At 49.1% G+C, this 20930-nt stretch overlaps 1 protein-coding gene across 1 annotated transcript in view; it reads left to right on the forward strand.

Moving 5' to 3' along the window:
- Positions 1 to 475: 475 nt before the first annotated feature.
- The window catches only part of PTP4A1 (protein tyrosine phosphatase 4A1), an 80676-nt gene continuing 60221 nt past the window's right edge, over positions 476 to 20930 (forward strand). Inside the window, exon 1 of the mRNA XM_030199000.1 lies at positions 476 to 648. The gene's annotated coding sequence lies outside the window, so the exon portion shown is untranslated. The remainder of the gene's footprint in view (positions 649 to 20930) is intronic.

Genomic DNA, 20930 nt, shown 5'->3' on the forward strand with positions numbered 1-20930 from the left:
GTCACAAACACCAGCTGCAGCGCGCACCGGGCTCATCCTGGATTTCTGGAAAGAAAGCTCTGAAGTTTCCTGCTGTTATGGCTGAGGTTTTGCTCCGACATTTCGGCGTGTGCGTTACAAGGACATCGTTTCATTTTAAGCCCCATGAGGGATTAAAGTGAGCAAAAACACCATCAGTTAACGCAGTTCAATGTGCCAGCATTATCAGAACAGCTCAAATCATCTCTTTCTCAGCAAACCTCCCCTCCCCTCCGCCCCTCCATTTGCTACGCTCGCGACCCATAAGCCGGCCACTTTGATTCAACAGCAACCGGTTCGTACCGGCTGCTGCTTCATGACGCGCGCGAGGAAGATTTCGTCTCACTCCCCTCCTTACCACCGCCCTGTCCTTTCTCGCTCGACGATTGGTCCGCAGGGTGATGACGTACAGTAAGGCTATATAAGGGAGTGATTGTGACGCAGTTGAGTGGTGCTCCGCGGGTTGAGTCTGTGTATTAGTTACGAGCGTGCGGGAATTAGCCAGCTCAGCGACGCTTTCTCTAGGGTGTTGCGACTGTATGGTACAACACCCACCGCTGCCTGCGCTTCTTCTTCCAAGGGACCGGCTGTATGATTAGGCTACAATCTTCAATGAGTAAGCATATCCCTGTAAGTATCGGCGCTATCCGCTTGCACCTTTTTCTCGCTTGCGTATCGGAACCTTTTCTTACTGCCTGGGCCTGCACCTGGTGACGGGTTTCGTTGCGGGTCCAGCAACCGGCTTCATGCTTAAGGGCGGAGGTTATCTTTGTCTCTACTGTTGTCCTCCATTTTCGAGTCTCTTTGTGCTAGGCTCGTGGCGCTGTTCCGTTCACTGCGTCTACGGGGTATCGCCGTGGCATTGTAGTCTCCGTGCGGCGTAGGGGAAAGGGACACTAGAAATGTAGACTACCCCCCCCCCCCCCCTCGGTTTAAAAATGGGTTTCTTCTGGGGTAGCGTAGTTTTGATTCACCTCCTAGCTCAAGATGTGTCGACTGCTCGCCGGGCAAATGTGTTTTCTTCCGGGCCGTTAGTGTGGCTTTCGGAGGGGGGGGGCAGGGTTTGGCTTCTTCCCACCAATCCCCTTTTTGGGAGGTGAGCAAAAAAGATGTGGAGGGGGTCTGGTATGCGCTTGGTCCGTTTATATCGTTGTAATCCTCTCTACTATGCAGCTGCTGCTGCTAGTTGCGGCTTTACAAGTAAGAAGTGGGGGGGGGGGGGGGGCGCCTGGGACTTGCAGCGGCTTCACGCCCGCCCCCTTTTTGTGCGACAGAGTGTGGTGGTTCAACCCGTGGGACGTGGTGGCTTTTCTTCCAGTCCAGATGTAAGTTAGCTGCTGTGCGGAAGTCGTGAGCGCCGATACGGTGGTGTGGAGGTGGGGGAGGATTGTACGTGGTGTGTTTTTTTTTTCTTCGTTATCCTCCTCCTGCTGGTCTGGAGTGGGCGTTCCGATATGTGGGCGGAAGTGGCCTTCCTTGGGGAATTAAAATCTCCGGGCTTTAGAAAAGTGGACAAGTTAAGACATGTCCTTAGTAGTTGAGATTTCCAGTGAAGTTTTCTCGTGGTACCCAACATGGGCTCATCGTAGCTATGGAAAGAGATGGATCGCACTGTAATTCTTACGTTCAAACTAATATTCTTGAGTGGGTTTTTTTTCCTCCACTTTAATGAGAAGTGTTGTGATCGTTATGGGTGCAGCTGTTATACAGGAATTTTTTTTTTTTAATTGTACAGAGTGGAATAATTTGCCAGCTTGCTGGCAGTCCATTTCTGATGCTGGGTAGTATATTTATTTGTTCCATTTGTATCCCACATTTTCCCACCTATTTGTATAGTTTAACCTGGATATACTCCATCGCTGTGCAGTGGGGTGGTTCTCCTTACAAACGCATCTATATGTGATAAGCAATGCTGCAATTGTTAAAGTAGCTAACGCACTTAACGTTAATATTGTTTTAAGGTTAGGAGTTAGGAGTTAGGATTTATTTACCACCTTTTTCAAAGAGTTCACTCAAGGCAGTGTATATAATAAGAATAAATCAAACATAAGCAGTAGACAATTATAGTTGTAAAAATATTCAAATAAAGTGTGGCATAGTACATAGTTAATGCTTGCCATAGTACTTGAGTGGTAGATACCAAATACATAAGCTTATAATCCTCCTATATAATCTCACCTCCAACGTTCTATGCGTCTGCCTGCCTGTGTCCGTAACTTTCTTCACAGGTAGGCTCCGAAGCCCTTGCTGACGTCACTAGACCCATTATGACGCGACCCAGAGGGAAAAAAAAACACAGCAGATCCACTCACCCCTCCCTCTGATTTGCAGACCCCCCCCGCATTCTGTGACCCCTGGACCCCCCTTGCTGCCACCCTCTTGAGCCCCCCCTCCCCCGCCGGTCGCGAACCCTCCCCTGCCGCCGTCGTGTACTTGTGCTGGCGGGGGACCCCAACCCCCGTCAGCTGAAGTCGAACCGGAGGAACAAAAAACCCTCACAGCTGATCCATTCTCCTCCCCCCCCCCCCCCCCCAAGACTTCAAGACAACTACTACTACTACTTGACATTTCTAAAGCACTACTAGGGTTACGCAACCCAAACTTCCTCCCTCCGATTTGCAGATCCCCCCCCTCCGATTTGCAGATCCCCCCTCCGATTTCCAGACCCCTGTACCCCCCCCCGCCGCAACCCTCGAATTCCCCTTCCCGCTGCCGTTGCGTACCTGTGCTGGCGGGGGTTGGGGTCCCCCGCCAGCAGAAGTCCTCTTCTCGGCCGAGCGGCGTGGACGAATGATTTGATCAAGTTGTAATCTGTTTACGTGCGTCTGACGTCAGACGCACGAACACAAACAGATTCAAACTTAATCACATCATTTGTCTACGCCGCGCATCCGAAAAGAGGACTTCGGCTGGCGGGGGTTGGGGGTCCCCTGCCAGCACAGGTGCGCGGCGGGAAGGGGGCTCGAGAGGGTCGCGGCAGGGGGGTACAGGCGCCTGGAAATCAGGAAGGCAGGGACGTGGGGTCTGGAACTCGGAGGGGGGTCTGCAAATCGGAGGCAGGGAGGTGGGGTCTGGAACTCGGAGGGGGGGTCTGGAATTTCGAGGCGGGGGGGAATGCACCACCTGTAGAAAAACTAAAAAAAAAAAACGGGGGACGACCCTGGAACTCAGAGGAAGGGGGGCGGACACTGGAACTGGGTGGGAGGGAGGAGCCCCAGGCGCACACACACTCAGACACACTCGCACACAGTCTCACTCACTCTGTCACATGCACACTCGCAGATTCTCTCACACAGTCACACTCACACACACACTCTCAAACATACACACGCTGAGGAAAACCTTGCTAGCGCCCGTTTCATTTGTGTCAGAAACGGGCCTTTTCTACTAGTAGAATTCATAAGATGGACAACTTATCAAGGTGTGGTTGAAAATAGCTTTTCAAAAACCTATGGCACCTGCCAGTACTGACTGTTCTTCCCACTCAGCTGTTCAGGGTTACGATGTAGTAACTTCTATATGCCACAGAGTAGTGCTGTCCAATTCAGTCAAAAAAAAAAAGTTCAATTCGGTATGATTCAGTTCATTAAAAAAAAAATTGGTTTAGCGATTCAATTTGACTTGATTGAAATAGTGAGGCCCAGTGACGTTTGGTCAGGTCCTACGTCTTCCAGCTGGCTTTTTGATTAGTTGCAGGCAGTCTGCACAAGATTCACAATGTAGTTCATTGTGAAGTAAAGATAAAGGAAGACGGGAAGGTTTCTGGTTGACCAGTTTCTGTAAGACGGTAAGAGGTATCCTTTGGAGACAAGTAGGTGCATACAAAATTGACCTGGCGTATACAGTATACACACAAAAGTTGGCACTCAGAAAATATGCGAGTCAATATTTAGCAGGTACAACATGTATATCTACTACACGCCTTCACAGTTGATTTGTCACAATTAGACACTGCAGATTTTGCACTGAATTTTATTTTTAGTTTTAGTTCGCTTCATTTTCTGAGAAGGTAATAGGGAAGTTGTCACACATTCTAGAATGAAAAAGTGCAGATAACCGTGCAGAAGAATCTATTCTAATCTTCAAAGATGAATAGAAGTGCTACTATACAGTACTAAAATCTTTTTTTTTTTAACTTGCAATTTTAAAGAAATACACCCAAGTAAAGTAAACTTTCTAATAGAGCATCAAAGGAGAGGGATAAGAAAGATGTATCACAATAATAAAAACCAAAACAAGGTAGCTAATCCATAAACCCAGACTAATATTTAAAGCAGCATAAACTGAACACTATTCTAGACCCCATATTGTTCATAGCTTGAAAATTCTCTCGTTAATACAACTGAGGTCCCACGCTAAATCTTATGCTGCAGCTGCTCTCCTCTTCACAACTGAACCTCAGCACAGGATATGTTTGTTTTAAGCAGCAGTTCAAGGCCCCAGGGTGGCAGGACAAGGTGTGGCAGTGAAAGAGTTAAAAGGGGGAAGGCTGGGTGGGAGAGAGAGAACAGCTGGCACAAAAGAGGCTCTGAAATCTGTGACAGAGATGGTTGCAAGAATCTCTGATGGAAACCCCTGCGGTTCCTGTCCCTTTACTTACGTTGTATCTCCCGGCCCCCGTTCGTCGCTCCCACCAGCACTGCCACACCACTGATCTTCTCGCCTGGCTTCCACAGACCCAGCAAAGCCCACGTACATAGAAACATGACGGCAGATAAAGGCCATATGACCCATCCAGTCTGCCCATCCTCTGTAACCCCTAATTCTTCCTGTTCCTAAGCAATCCCACATGCTTATCCCACGCCCTTTTCAATTCTGGAACAGTTCTAGACTCCACCATCTCCACCGGGAGGGTATTCCACGCCTCCACCGCCCTTTGTCCCTTTGTGAAATACTTCCTTAGGTTCTAAGCCTATTCCTTCTTAACTTTGTCATATGCCCCCTCATTCCAGAGCTCTCCTTCATTTGAAAAAGGCTCTCTTCCTGTACATAAATGCCCTTGAGATGCTTAAACATTTCTATCATGTCTCCTCTCTCCCTCCTCTCTTCCAGCGTATACATGTTGAGGTTCATAAGCCTGTCCCTATAATTTTTGCATTCAAGACCGCTTATTAATTTTGTAGCCACCCTCTGGACCGACTCCATCCTGTTTATCTTTCCGTAGGTGTGGTCTCCAGAACTGCATGCAGTACTCCAAATGGGGCCTCACTAGAGACTTATACAACGGCATTATCACCTCCTTTTTCCTGCTGGTCATGCCTCTTTATGCACCCAAGCATCCTGGCTTTGACCTTCGCTTTTTCTACCTGTTTGGAAGTTTAAAGTCATCAGACACTAATCACCCCCAGGTCCCGCTCTTCCTTCGTACGCTGAAGCATTTCACCCCCTATACTGTACCGTGCATTCGGATTTTTGCGACCCAAGTGCACGACCCTGTATTTTGGGGGATTAAACCTTTGCCAAATATCGGTCCATTCCTTGTCATCAGCAGCAGATGAATCCATTAACGGATGGGTTGTATCCGCCTACCAGCAAGTGGAGATACAGAACACTGAAAAACCACAGTGACCCTTGGACAGCGAGCCCAAACTGCCTTCAGTATTTCTCTATCTCCCAGCAGGTGTGGACGTAGCTTGATCAGCTCCTGGATTTCTGCCTGGGGTGGCTCCTGTGCTTTGCCAGTTGAGCAGGGGTGTTGTGGCTGGTGGTGCCGACTTTAAAGGCATATAAGTTCGCCCTTTCCCTGCCTTACCCATTTCCCCTTGCTCCCGGAGTCCCTCTGTTGCTGCCTGCCTCCAATTTCCTCACAGCGTTTAAAAAAAAAAAAAAGTGTGCTTTTACTTCGTGGCTGTTCTGAGGCTTTTTCCAGAGATTCTGGTTCAGTGCAGCTTGACTGGAGCTCGTAGACTTGGTCTTTTGAGGTGAGAGTGGTGCCCAGCTCCTCCGGGGAGGTCCCGCGGACGCAGTTTCGAACGGGGTAAGTTTTGGCACGAAGCCACTATTTTATTTATATATTTCCTTCCAGTCGGGCGATGGCTGCTGAGGGAGTTAAGCGCTGCTCCCGTTGTGTTAAACACAGATCAGCAGCGGGGCTGTGCAAAAGGTGCTCCTTAGACGCTTGCGCTAGTACGAGCATGGCGAGTGATATTCTTCCCGCTTGATGGAGCTGGCAGTGGGCACCATTTTGGAAGCGCCACATGTCTCGACCCTTGCAGTTGTGGAGGAGTCTGAGTGCAGGGGGACGCCTCGTTTAGAGGCTGCCAGAGGAGCTCCAACGTCCGTTTCTCCTAATTCGGAGGCGGAGGGTCAGGGGGAGTTTTTCTCCCCTGAGTTTGTGCTTTTAATGCATAAGGAGTTCATGCTGAAAAGAGGTGTCAGGCACTGCGTTGCACCCTAGCTTCCATCCGGGTGTTGAGGCCCCGGGGATGGCTTCAGATGTTTCCTTCCCCGAGCGTTGGAAACACGCTAAACATAGACGGGTAAATTCCCTTTCCTTGTCATCAAGCAGATGAAGCCATTACGTATGGGTTGTGTCCATCAACCAGCAGGGGGAGATAGAGAGCACTCAACTTTTCACAGTGCCTCATGGCCAGCTAGCTCCACTGCCTCTTCAGCATTCTCTATCTCCCCAAGCAGGGTGGCTGCAGCTTCTTCGAGCTCCATCAAAAATCTGCCTGGGGGTGGCTCCTGGCTTGCCAGTTGTTAGCCGGGGTGTTAGAGGCTATAGCAGCTTCACTTTGAAGGCACATAGGTCAGCCCTTTTCCTGCCTTACCCAAGCCCCCGTGGATGTGGACATATTAGCTTGCTTTTCCCTGTCCTTTCCCACTCAGTGGATGCAGGCACATTGGTTCGCCTTTCCCTGCCTTTTGCACTTATCTGAGCCTCCGGAGTGTTTTTATTTACCTCTTTTGCCTCTGCTTTCCTCACAGCGTTAAAAAAAATTAATAATAATTTAAAGTCGCGTCGCGCTTTAGCGCAGCGATCTTGGAAAAGTTTTTTTTTTTTCTTCAGATTCTTCTGCAGGACCGGAGCTGTGATACTCGGTCTAGTGAGGTAAGAGTGTTTTCTGACTCCTCCGGGGTGGGCCCGCGATCGAGATGTTTCTGGCGTGAACCGCCATTCTTGAATTTTACTGCTGTTTTCGGCGATGGCTGCGGAGACTGTAAAGCGCTGTTCTAAATGTGGCAAGCACAAATCAGCAGCAGGGCTCTGTAATTCGTGCTGTACAGACGGTAGAGCCAGCCCGAGCATGGCGAGCGGCAATCTTTTGCGCTCTGAGCTGGCAGCGGACGCCATTTTGGATTTTCCACATGGCGTGGCCTCTGTTGCGACGGAGAGCTCTGAATCCGGGGGGTGGGGGGGAGGTCCTCTGAGTGAGGCTAATAATAGAGCTGATAGCCCTGGGCAGGATCTGGGCGGTCAGGAAGCGGTTTTCTCCCCTGATTTTGTTTTAATGCTGCATAGGGCGTACATGCTTAAAAGAGCTCTACCACAGGGATCTTCGGAACCTCTGCCTGCCCCCCCCCCCCCCCCCCCCCCCAGTGGATCCTGGCCTTTTGGAGTTGGCTTTGCCTGTTTCTTATCCTCCTGATAAACGCAGAAGGGCTAATTCCCCTTCTGAGTGTGGCCACGAGGAGCTGCCAGCACTTATTTCAGATGCCTTACAAGCCCTCTCGATTGAAGATCCAAGGATGGCTAGTACCAGATAGCCTGCTCGAGCCTTTCCTTTGCATGACTCCATCCAAGAGCTTTTTTCGGCTCAATTGGCTGACCCCGAAGGACCTTTGAAGGTTGCCAGGGCTGTGGGGCAATTATACCCTCTGAGTGAGGAACATTTGACTCTCTTTGCAATGCCTAAAGTGGATGCCCTGGTCACGGCTGTGATAGAGAACTACCCTCCCTGTTGAAGGAGGTGGTGCCCTGAAGGATATTCAAGACCGCAGGCTTGATTCAGCTCTGAAGCGGTCCTTTGATTTGGCAGGTGTCGCTGTTCGGGCGTCTGCATGCAGTTGTTATGCTGCTAGAGCCTGCCTGGCTTGGTTACAGCAGGCATTGGAACAGCCCGGTGATGGAGCGGAGACCTTATCTGTAGTGGCTCCGCGGATGGAGTCGGCCTTGTCCTTTTTGGCTGACGCCCTTTATGATATGGTCAGAGCTTCGGCTAAATGGCTGTAGCAGTGGTGGCTCGCCGCACTCTTTGGCTACGACATTGGGCAGTGGACATGGCCTCTAAGCAAAGGTTGGTGAAGTTGCCCTGTCAAGGCCTTCTCCTGTTTGGTGAGGAGCTGGAAAACATTGTTAAAGGCCTGGGGGATTCCAAACCTCAGCTCTTGCCCGAAGATAGGCCGAAGCCTTCCTCTAAGGGTCAGGCGGTCCGCTCCTCTTACAGACCTCGCTTCCATGAAGCTAGAAGGTACCGCCCAGGGTGTGCTGCTGGGTTCACTTCGCGTGCCCGCTTTCAGCAGAGAAACTCCTTTCGCTCGGACAAATGTTCCGCAGCTACCGGTTCAAGGCCTGGAGTTCAGGGGTGACCCTCAATGATGGTGCGCCGCCCCCCTCCTCGTTTCCTGTCATCAGAGGAAGACTTCCCTCTTTTTCGAGGAGTGGGCCAAAATCTCCGCAGATCAGTGGGTCTTGGACCTGATCAGAGACGGATACCGAATAGAATTCGATGCCCCGGTGAGACATGTTTGTGGAGTCCCGATGCGGTTCTGCTGCCAGACAGGCGGCGGTAGAGGAGACTTTCCACAGTCTGTGCCAGATAGGGGCTGTGACCCCGGTGCCTCCCGCTGGACAAGGGTTAGGCTGCTACTCCATTTACTTTGTGGTGCCACGAAAAGGCGGGTCTTTTCGCCCGATCCTGGACTTAAAAGAGCTAAACAAGTCTTTAAGAGTGCGGCATTTTCACATGGAAACCCTGCGCTCCGTCATTGCGGCGGTACAGCCAGGAGAGTTTCTCACGTCTCTGGACCTGAAAGAAGCTTACTTGCACATACCAATTTGACCCCCATACCATAAGTTTCTGCGGTTTGCAGTATTGGGAAAACATTTCCAGTTTCGGGCCTTGCCTTTAGGCCTCGCCACAGCTCCCCGAACCTTCTCCAAGGTAATGGTGGTAGTAGCTGCCTTTTTCAGGCGAGAGGGTATCCAGGTTCACCCGTACCTAGACGACTGGCTCATCAAAGCAGACTCAGAAAAAGAGTCATCTAGCTATAGCCAGAGTGGTTTCAGTCCATCTCTGGGCTGGGTCGTCAATATGGCCAAAAGTTACCTGACCCCCTCGCAATCTCTAGACTATTTGGGGGCCAGGTTCGACACAGACTCGGGCTATGTGTTTCTTCCCGAGCAAAGGCGGTGCAAGCTTCAGAATCAGGTCAGTCTGCTCCTGAGGATGCCCCGCCCGCAAGCTTGGGACATTGTCCAGCTGTTGGGATCGATGACGGCCACCTTGGAAGTGGTGCCATGGGCGAGAGCGCACCTGAGACCTCTACAGTATTCTGTACTTCAACGATGGTCTCCAGTATCTCAGGATTATCAGTGCAGACTTTCTTGGCTCCCTGTGGCCCGCCTCAGTATGGAGTGGTGGCTCTCGGACAGCATGTTGTGGCGGGGAATGCCGCTGGTGCTCCCCGATTGGTGCCTAGTGGTGACAGATGCCAGCCTGAAGGGCTGTGGCGCACATTGCCAGGGGAAGCATGCCCAGGGTCTGTGGACGCCCGACGAGTCGGAGTGGTCTATCAACCGCCTGGAGTTGAAAGCGGTGTTTCTGGCTCTTCTGGCCTTTCAAGTGACCCTGGAAGGATTGGTTGTCCGAGTGATATCGGACAACACGACAGCAGTGGCCTACATAAATCGACAAGGCGGCACTCAGTGCAGAGCTCTAGCCGCGCAGGCCGAACAAATTTGCCACTGGGCCGAGCTGCATCTACAGTCCCTGTCAGCAGTTCACATTGCAGGTCAGAGCAACGTGCAAGCCGACTAAGCAGGCATCAGATCAATCCAGTGGAGTGGGAACTAGCAGACGATGTATTCCTGCAGATATGTGCTAAATGGGGCAAGCCAGTGATGGATCTTATGGCGACCAGTTCCAATGCCAAAGTCCCGTGCTTCTTCAGCAGACGGAGGGATCCTCGCTTTGCCGGGTTGGATGCCTTGGCTCAGCCCTGGCCCCTGGGCTTGCTGTATGTCTTCCCTCTGTGGCCCTTGATAGGGCGAGTGCTCCTGTGGATTCAGCTGCATCCAGGAGAAGTGGTGCTCATCGCCCCGGATTGGCCCAGGAGGCCTTGGTATGCGGACCTCCGACAAATGCTGTTGGAGGCTCCCTTTCCGTTACCTCTGGTTTCGCACCTGTTGTCACAGAGTCCGGTGGCCATGGAGTACGCCTGCCGCTTTGGTCTTATGGCATGGCGATTGAGAGGGCGCAATTGAGAGATAAAGGCTACTCAAATAAGGTAATTTCCACTCTCCTGCAGGCCCGTAAGCGCTCCACTTCCGTGGCTTGTGCCAGGATTTGGCGCCAGTTTGAAGTCTGGTGTGTTTCAAGAGCGCTTTCTCCGTTGCGGGCTCCTGTCTCGCCGATTCTGGTTTTTTTGCAGGATGGTGTACACAAAGGCTTGGCCTATAATTCCCTGCGGGTGCAAGTGGTAGCATTGGCCTCCCTGCGTGGCAAGGTTGAAGGCGTGTCCTTAGCTGCTCATCCAGATGTGGTATGGTTTCTTAGAGGGGTGCTTCTGCTCCGTCCTCCCGTGCGGGCACCTTGTCCAGCTTGGAACCTGGGGTTAATATTGAAGGCCCTTCAGGGGGCTCTCTTTGAACCGCTTCGGTGTGCTTCAGAGAAAGATTTGACACTGAAGGCCTTTTTTTTAGTGGCCATTTCCTCGGCGAGACGGGTGTCAGAGCTCCAGGCGCTGTCCTGTAGAGACCCTTTTCTGCAATTCTCAGAGTCAGGGGTCACGGTTCGGACTGTGCCTTCCTTCATGCCTAAGGTGGTTTCAGCGTTTCACCTAAACCAGCCTGTTTTTCTTCCCTCCTTTTGTTGAGGAGGAGTTTCCAGATTCATTTGGGCAGTTGCACCTTTTGGATATGCGCAGGACTCTGTTGCAGTATCTGCGAATTACAAATTCTTTCAGGACCTCTGATCATCTTTTTGTGCTGTTTGCAAGTTCTCCCAGAGGGTCTTCAGCGTCTAAAGCCACTATTGCCCATTGGCTCAAAGAAGCTATCTTTTCAGCATATCTGCTGTCTGGCCGGGCTCCGCCTGAAGCCTTTAAGGCACATTCCACAAGAGCGATTTCCTCTTCCTGGCCGGAAACTGGAGCACTATCTCTTCATGAGATTTGCAGTGCTGCAACATGGGCTTCTAAGCTCTGTTTTGCCCTACATTACAGGCTGGATGTGGTTGCCAGGAGGGATGCGCGTTTTGGAGCACAGGTGCTAGCGCGTGGTGTGGCTTGTTCCCACCCTATTTAGGGATTGCTTTGTTACATCCCATACGTAATGGCTTCATCAGCTTGATGACAAGGAAGGGAAAATTAGGTTCTTACCATGATGATTTTCTTTCCTTTAGTCATAGCAGATGAAGCCATGAGCCCTCCCTGTATGATTGTCTGTATTGCAGTGATTTTGATTTTAGGTGCTGCTCTTGTTTCTTGAAGTTATATTCCTTCCTTGGGGAGTCGGAAAACAAGTCTTCAGGATTCTTGTTACAGTTATAGGAGGATGAGTTTATTCCCTCCAGTTCATGTTTTGGGAGGACGAGTTTATTCCCTCCAGGAGGATGAGTTCATTCCCTCCTTTTTTTGAGTTTATGCCTTTGTTAAGGGGCCATCGTTTGCTGTGAGGAAAGTTCATGTTATTCCCATTGCAGTTTGCCATACTGCTTTGGAAGCTTCAAATACTGAAGAGGCAGTGGAGCTGTGAAAAGTTGAGTGCTCTGTATCTCCCCCTGCTGGTTGATGTGGACAACCCATACGTAATGGCTTCATCTGCTATGACTAAAGGAAAGAAAATTATCATGGTAAGAACCTACTTTTCCCGTCTGAAAGTGATGCATATCCTCCTCCTCCTCCCCTCCTCCCCTGTGGTCGGACTGTGGGGAGTCTGAGGGATCTGGCAGGCCCTCAGGGATGGATATCCGATCCAGAGGAGGGTGCCTGTTTGCCACTGGGTTTGGATGATCCCAATGCGGTTTGGATTTTCCACCGCGATGAGCTGCTAGCTCTCATTACTGACTCCTTGCAGGCCCTTTCGATTGATGATCCTGCTGAAGGCGAGGCCTCCTCTGTTAATCTTAGGATGGCGAGTACTAAGAAGCCTACTCGTGCCTTTCCGGTGCATGACTCCATCCAAGAGCTTATTTCAGCTCAATGGTCTGATCCCGGTGGGCCTTTGAAAGTGGCCAGGGCTATGGGTCAGCTTTACCCTCTGAGTGAATGCGTTGGTCACGGCGGTGACTAAAAAGACCACTCTCCCAGTAGAGGGAGGGGTCGCTTTGAAAGACATGCAGGACCGGTGGCTGGAATCCGCGCTGAAGTGGGCCTTGCCTTAAGGGGCATCTATTTGCAGTTTCTATGCAGCCCGGGCATGTCTTTCCTGGTTGCAACAGGCGGTGGAACAGCCCGCCGATGGTGTGGCTCCCCTCTCTGAGGTTGCCCCGCGGATGGAGTCGGCCCTGTCATTTTTGGCTGACGCCCTTTATGATCTGGTCAGAGCTTCGGCTAAACAGATGTCTGTGGCGGATTCTGCCCGCCGCCTTCTTTGGCTCTGCGGCATTGGGCGGCTGACATGGCCTTTAAGCAAAGGCTAGTGAGGTTACCCTTTCGGGGCCTCTAGTTATTTGGAGGGGAATTGGAGAAGATTGTGAAAGACCTGGGGGACTCTAAGCCCCAGCGGGTACCTGAGGATAGGCCGAGGCCTTCTTCCAAGGGTCCTGTTTCCCTCCTCTTCCAGACCTCGCTTCCGTGAAGCTCGCAGGTGTCGCCCGATGTTTTCTCAATGTGCCCGTTTTCAGCAGAGGAACTCCTTTCGCTCGGACAAACGTTCCGCAGGGGCCAGTTCAAGGCCATGAGTTTGGGGGCATCTTCCACAATGATGGGACGCCGGTCCACTCCTCCATGCCTGCAATAGGAGGATGCCTTTCCCTCTTTCTAGAGGAGTGGACCAAGATTACCTTGGATCAGTGGGTCCTGGAATTGATCAGAGAAGGTTACCGACTGGAATTCGTTAACCCGGTGAGAGACGTGTTTGTGGCGTCCCAATGCGGCACTGCTGTAAAACGGGTGGCGGTAGAGGAGAACTTACAAGTCTTACTGCACCTTGGAGTGGTGGTCCCGGTGCCTCCCGCCAAACGCAGCTAAGGCCGCTATTCCATTAATTTTGTCATGCCTCGAAAAGGTGGGTCTTTCAAGACCGATTCTCGACTTACGAAGACTCAGCGAGGCCGTCAGAGTACGACACTTTCACATGGAAACCCTGTGCTCCGTCATTGCGGTGGTACAGCCAGGAGAGTTTCTCATGTCTCTGGACCTAAAAGAAGTATATTTGCACGGTCCTATCTGGCTCCCGCATCAGCGGTTTCTCCGGTTTGCGGTGTTGGGTCGACATTTCCAGTTTCAGGCCTTGCCTTTCGGCCTAGCCACAGCTCCCTGTACCTTTTCCAAGGTAATGGTGGTGGTAGCCGCGTGCCTCAGGCGAGAGGGTATCAAGAGTTCACCCTTACCTCGACGACTGGCTCATCAGAGCGGATTCGGCAGACGAAAGTTGTCTTGTCCGTGGTATGCGGATCTCCGTCTGATGATGGTGGAGGCTCCATTTCATTTGCCCCTGGTGCCGAACCTGTTGGTTCAGGGTCTGGTGTCTATGGAGGATCCCTGCCGATTTGGTCTTACGGCTCTTGAGAGGGCGCAATTGAGAGACAAGGGCTGTTCTAACAAGGTCATTTCCACTCTCTTACAGGCCTGCAAGTGGTCTACTTCCGCAGCCTATGCTCGGATATGGCGTAAGTTTGAGGAGTGGTGTGTCCTGAAAGAGGTCACACCCGCGCGGGCTGTGGTCTCGCTGGTCCTGGACTTTTTGCAGGATGGCTTACAAAAAGGCCTGGCTTACAATTCCCTTCGGGTGCAGATGGCAGCGTTGGGCATGCTATCGAGGGAAAGTCCCTGGCTGCTCATCCGGACATTGCCCGATTTCTCTGAGGGGCGCTTCAGCTCCGTCCTCCCATGCGGTTGCCTTGTCTGGCCTGGAACCTGGGGCTGGTGGTGTAGGCTCTCCAGCGTTCACCGCTTGAGCCGCTTTGGCGAGCTTCTGAGAAGGATGTGACTCTCAATACAGTCTTCTTGGTGGCCTTTACATCGGCTAGACGCATATCTGAGCTTCAGGCGCTTTCCTGTCGGGATCCTTTTCTACAGTTTTCGGAGTCCTGAGTAATGGTACATACAGTGCCTTCCTTCCTGCCCAAGGTGGTGTCAGCATTTCACTTGAACCAGCGTTTCACCTGAACCAGCCCATTTTCCTGCCCTCCTTTTCTAGGGAGGATTGTCCGGATTCCTTTGGGCAATTGCATCTTTTGGATGTCCGTAGGGCTCTGTTGCAGTATCTACAGATGTCAAATGACTGCAGGACTTCTGATCACCTTTTTGTATTGACAGGTCCTCGACTTGGGTGCCAAGCGTCTAAGGTCACTATAGCCTGTTGGCTCAGGGAAGTCATTTTTTTCTGCGTATCTGCTGTCAGGACGGTCTCCGCCTGAAGTGTTTGGTCCGTTCCACGAGAGCGATTTCCTCCTCGTGGGCTAAAACGGGTGTCCTTTCTTTTCAAGAGATCTGTTGCGCGGCTACTTGGGCTTCTCAGCTCTCATTTGTGCGGCATTACAGGCTGGATGTTGCAGTGAAGCAGGATGCAATTTTTGGAGCACAAATGCTTGCTGACGGTGTGGTCTGTTCCCACCCTAAGTAGGAATTGCTTTTGTACATCCCATCAGTTAATGGATTCATCTGCTGCTGATGAGAAGGAAGGGAAAATTAGGTTCTTACCTTGGTAATTTTCTTTCCTTTAGTCACAGCAGATGAATCCAGGATCCCTCCCTGTCTGATTTTGTTTTGTTGTTCAGATCTTTCATACAGATATTGTATACAGATATTGTATCAGGAGGAGTCGAAGACCAGCTCTCAGAGCTTCTACATGCTGTTCTATTGCAGGGGGTTGAGTTCGTCCCTCCTTTGTGTGGTTATTGCTCCAGTTCTGGGGCGCTTGTTCGCTGTGAGGAAAGTTTACCTTTTATTCACTCTGCTTTGGAAACTTTAAATACTGAAGGCAGATGGGGCTAGCCGTCCAAGGGTGACTGTGGTTCTTCAGTGTTCTCTATCTCCACCTGCTGGTAGGCGGATACAACCCATCAGTTAATGGATTCATCTGCTGTGACTAAAGGAAAGAAAATTACCAAGATAAGTACCTAATTTTCCCATTTTCACACCTTTTTGTTTTTTCTTATTGTTTAGAAATAAATTCAAATTCATTAAAGTAGATATTTTCCCTGATCTACACAACACATCCTGTGTTTTTCAGAGTGAAAGAACAGTTATATAAATACTAGTAAAAAAGCCCCGTTTCTGATGCAAATGAAACGGGGGCTAGCAAGGTTTTCTTCAGAGTGTGCATGTGGGAGTGTGTCCCTGCCCTCTGCCCTCTCTCCCTCCCCCTCCCCCCTTGGAGTCTAGTCCTTCAGTGTTAAGTTTCCTGCTGTTCTGTGTTACAGAGAGAGTGAGGGCATCTCTCTCCCCTCCCCCTCTGAGTCCTTCACTGTTACAGAGAGGGATTTCGTGCTGTGCTGTTTTCCTTCACTCATGGGGAAACCGGATATCTCTGGCGCTTCACACTTCCGGCTGGAGGCTTCAGAACGTTGGTCTTGCCTTTTATATATATAGATTCCAAAACTGATAACAAAAAAGGTTTGGTTGCTTCACACTTCTTGAATCAATACTTGTAGTTGCCCCTTCTGCAGCTATAACAGCCATTAGTGTTTAAGATAATTGAAGTTGGGTAGGCATTGTTTGGATGCAGTCTTCAATAGAAAATGTAGCAAGACTTGGATTCAGATCTGGGCTTTCACTGGGTCACATGAGGGTATTCGTTTTGTAATTGCTGAGATATTGTTTGTTTTTGTTCTATCTTGTTGAAAGGTGAATTTACTCCCAGTCTCGGGTCTGTGATATACTGGATTTCCTTCGTCTAGGATTGGCCTGTACTTTGCACTAGTCATCTCCCTCAGTTTTCACAAGTTGCTTTCAGCTGCTATAAAGCATTCCCACAACTTAATGTTGGCACCCTCATGCTTTACTGTAGGGATGGTGATAAGACTTGCTGTTCTTACTTTGGTCTCAGACCATACAAGCTTATCCCACACACATGTAGGGGTTCCAAGTATATGTTCACACAAGCTCCTCAGCACACTATATAGATTTTCTTCAGTGGCTTCCTTCTCACATTTGTCCCCATGCTAGCCATGTTTGGAGTAATCTTGGAACATGGGATAACCCATTTTTCTCAGTCTCAGCCAGAGACCTTTAGTTCTTAGAACTTGCAATCTTGCTTCACTCAACCTATTAGGGGGGGGGGATTATGGGGGGAAATGTGTACAGGAGCTGAAGCTTGGGCACTGCATCAGGGCATACAGTCCTGCTGACTCAGGTACTCTCCACTGGCTAAAGAACCAAGGGAGTTTGGAATCTGTCACCAGGAGTAAGGTCACCAGCATGGCTTACTCCAGATATGTTCTGCCATCTAAGAAAGTCTACATTTGCTATGTGGGCTGTTGAGAGAACCATTAGGAGCAGTTCCACCTTTGCATACAGCTTGTTTGATTACAGTGAGAATTCTATACTCCTGGTACTTCAAAACTTGGCATTGGTCAGACAACATATGTATCGCTTGACCCTGAACCAGAGGAAGCAAGTGAAGAAAGGCCAGACAAATAACCTCTTGCCTCCAGGCAACTTATGTACTACTTGGTCTTCTGGGCTGTCCAGCACCACTGAGCCACTCGGTCTAGAGGACTCTCCAGCCTCCGAGACTCACCTGTGGAGACCACAATCCAATTTGATGATAAATCTCCAAAATACTGTACATTAAGGATAGGTTTATCTAACTCGTATCTTGAATACAAAGAAAAGAAATTCCAGTAGAATGGAAGAGCAAATATTCACTTTCTTGTTCACTGAAGACATCGGGTCAGATCTCACATTTGGAAAAGTATGCAGATGAAGCTGGGGTAGTAGATCAACTGTCTTAACTTTATCTGCTACGTTAACCTGGCATTGGTCTGAATATCAGCTAGTGCTCAGTTAACTTTGGGTTGCTGTGTATATTTAGATATTCAGTGCCAAAAGTTGCACGTGCCTCTGCAGCTAGCCCTCAATGTGGATCTGATTCAACTCTTCATAGGTCCTATGCTTCCCTCATGGATAAGAGCCAAAAATTCCAAAAGAGTTCAGATAGTGCCACAAATATTTTACAAAAAAAAAAAATCATCACTGTTGTATGTTAGTCTCCAGCCTTTCACATAAGGTAGATACAAAGCAGAGCCAAAAAATTACTTATTTTGCCACAGTGATGGCTGGTCCTCTCCAGCTCAAAATGCAGTCACCTACTTGATGATTCAAACAAGGGCCCCTGCACTGTTTTCGATGACAGGATTTCCTGCAATGTTCAGAAAACTTTCAGGGAAACATTCTTCAGGAGTGTCTACACTTCAGAGTGGCACCTGATTGATACAAGTTTTTTTTTTAACGTCCATTCCACATTAGTGTTTATGCAGGAAGGCTCCACAGTATTAAAAAGAGAGATGCTTTTATTCAGCATATGAATAAGCTCTGGAGCTCTTTACAGGAGCAAGTGGTAAAAACAATGTAGCTGGGTTTAAGAGGCGAGGACAAGAAGGCAGCTCTGGTTCTCAAACGTAGCTGAAAAGGTAAGGGAAAGAACGTTGGCCTTTGTTACAAGACAAGATGACTCGGAAAGAGGAGGATCTGCAGAAATAGTGGGAAAAGCTAAGAGAAGCTGGGAAAGCTATCAGAGGAATGCGAAGAGGCAAATGGAAGAAAAAGATAATCGATACAGTAAAATTGGGGGACAAGGTGTTTTTCAAATATAAGTGACAGGAGGAAGTGCCATAATAGCATTGTGAGTGAGACTCAAAAGCTGAGGGGGAGGTATATGCAGAAGCAGATAAGGATAAAGCTGAACTGCTTAACAGTTCTGTGCATGGATGAAAGGCCAAGGGTAGGACAGCAGAAAACAATTGCAAATGGGGATAGAAGATTTGGGAACCTTGCATGACGTAGCTATAAAAATTCGGGTTCTTTTTTCCCGCATGCATCACCTTGCACTTGCTCACATTAAACGTCATCTGCCATTTAACCGCCCAGTCTTGTAAGGTCCTTCTGTAATTTTTCACAATCCTGTTGCAAGTTAACGACTTTGAATAACTTTGTGTCATCACCAAATTTAATTACCTCGCTAGTTACTCCCATCTGTAAATTTATAAATATATTAAAAAGCAGCAGTCCTAGCACAGACCCCTGAGGAACCCTGCTAACTACCCTTCTCCTTTGTGAATACTGCCCATTTAACCTCACTCTGTTTCCTATCCTTCAACCAGTTTTTAATCCACAATAGGACATTTCCTCCTATCCCATGACCCTCCAATTTCCTCTGTAGCCTTTCATGAGGTACCTTGTCAAACGCCTTTTGAAAATCCCGATACACGATATCAACCGGCTCCCCTTTGTCCACATGTTTGTTTACTCCTTCAAAGAATTGAAGTAAATTGGTCAGGCAAGATTTCCCCACACAAAAGCCGTGCTGACTTGGTCTCAGTAATCCATGTCCTCGGATGTGCTCTGTAATTTTGTTTTTGATAATAGCCTCTACCATTTTCCCCGGCACCGACGTCAGACTCACCGGTCTATAATTTCCTGGATCTCCCCTAGAAACTTTTTAAAAAATGGGCGTTATATTGGCCACCCTCCAATCTTCCGGTACCACGCTCGATTTTAAGGATAAATTGCATATCACTAACAGTAGCTCCGCAAGCTCATTTTTCAGTTCTATCAGTACTCTAGGATGAATACCATCCAGTCCAGGAGATTTGCTACTCTTCAGTTTGCTGAACTGCCCCATTACGTCCTCCAGGTTTACCGTGAAGTCAGTAAGTTTCTCCGACTCGTCCACTTGAAATACCATTTCCGACACCGGTATCCCATCCAAATCTTTCTCGGTGAAGACCGAAGCAAAGAATTCATTCAATCTCTCTGCTACGTCTTTATCTATCTTTTTTTTTCGTAATCCCTCTTCGCCTTCTTTATTTGCGCCTTGCATTTGCTTTGGCACTCCTTATGCTGCTTCTTATTTTCAGACTGTTCCTTCTTCCATTTTCTGAAGGCGTTTCTTTTAGCCCTAATAACTTCCTTCACCTCACTTTTCAACCACGCCGGCTGTCTTTTGGACTTTCGTCTTTCTTTTCTAATTCGCGGAATATGTTTGGCCTGGGCCTCCAGTATGGTATTTTTGAACAGCGTCCACACCTGTTGTACATTTACCCTCTCAGTTGCCCCCCTAAGGTGTTGTTTTTTTTTTAACCGTTCTCATTTTATCAGTCTCCTTTTCGAAAGTTAAATGCTAACGTATTTGACTTCCTGTGTATAGTTACTTCAAGGCTGATATCAAAACTGATCATATTATGATCACTGTTATCAAGCGGCCCCAGTACCATAACGTCCCTCACCAGATCATGCGCTTCACTAAGGACCAAGTCTAGAATTTTTCCTTCTCTCGTTGGCTTCTGCACCAGCTGCTCCATAAAGCTGTCCTTGATTTCATCAAGGAATTGTACCTCTCTAGCGTGTCCCGATGTTACATTTACCCAGTCTATATTTGGATAATTGAAGTCACCCATTATTATCACATTGCCCATTTTGTTTGTCTCTGATTTCTTTTATCATTTCTGCATCTACCTGCTCATCCTGTAGTACACTCCTTATCACCGTCCTTTTCCCTTTTATACATGGAATTTCAACCCACAATGATTCAAAGGTGTGATTTGTGTCCTGCTGAATTTGTAATCTATCTGAGTCAAGGCCCTCGTTAATATACAATGCTACCCCTCCACCAGTCCGGTCCACCCTATCACTACGATATACTTTGTACCCCGGTATGACAGTGTCCCACTGGTTATCCTCCTTCCACCAGGTCTCAGTAATGCCTATTATATCCAATTTTTCATTTAGTGCAATATATTCCAACTCTCCCGTCTTATTTCTTAGACTCCTAGCATTTGCATAAAGACATTTCAGAGTGTTGTTCCTGTTTGCATGATGCTTAGTACTTGACACTAATGATTTGCCATCTTTTGTCTGATCTTTGGTTGTTTTAAGGGCACCTGGCCTACCACGGTCTGTTGTGCAACCTCACTATCCAGAAACCCTATCGTCCCTGTTTTGTGAGGTATCCTTGCAAGATACCTTATCCCGAACCATGCGCTTTTGAGCGACTGTCGGCCCCCCCCCCCCCCCCCCCATTTCTAGTTTAAAAGCTGCTCTATCTCCTTTTTAAATGCCGTCGCCAGCAGCCTGGTCCCACCCTGGTTAAGGTGGAGCCCTTCCTTTCGGAATAGGCTCCCCCTTCCCCAGAATGTTGCCCAGTTCCTAACCAATCTAAAACCCTCCTCCCTGCACCATCGTCTCATCCACGCATTGAGACTCCGGAGCTCTGCCTGTCTCTTTTTCTCTGCGCGTGGAACAGGTAGCATTTCTGAAAATGCTACCCTAGAGGATCTGGATTTGAGCTTTCTACCTAATAGCCTAAATTTGGCTTCTAGAGCCTCTCTCCCACATTTTCCTACTTCATTGGTACCCACATG

This window comes from Microcaecilia unicolor, chromosome 3 (assembly GCF_901765095.1).
Source record: "Microcaecilia unicolor chromosome 3, aMicUni1.1, whole genome shotgun sequence".
Lineage (NCBI taxonomy): Eukaryota > Metazoa > Chordata > Amphibia > Gymnophiona > Siphonopidae > Microcaecilia > Microcaecilia unicolor.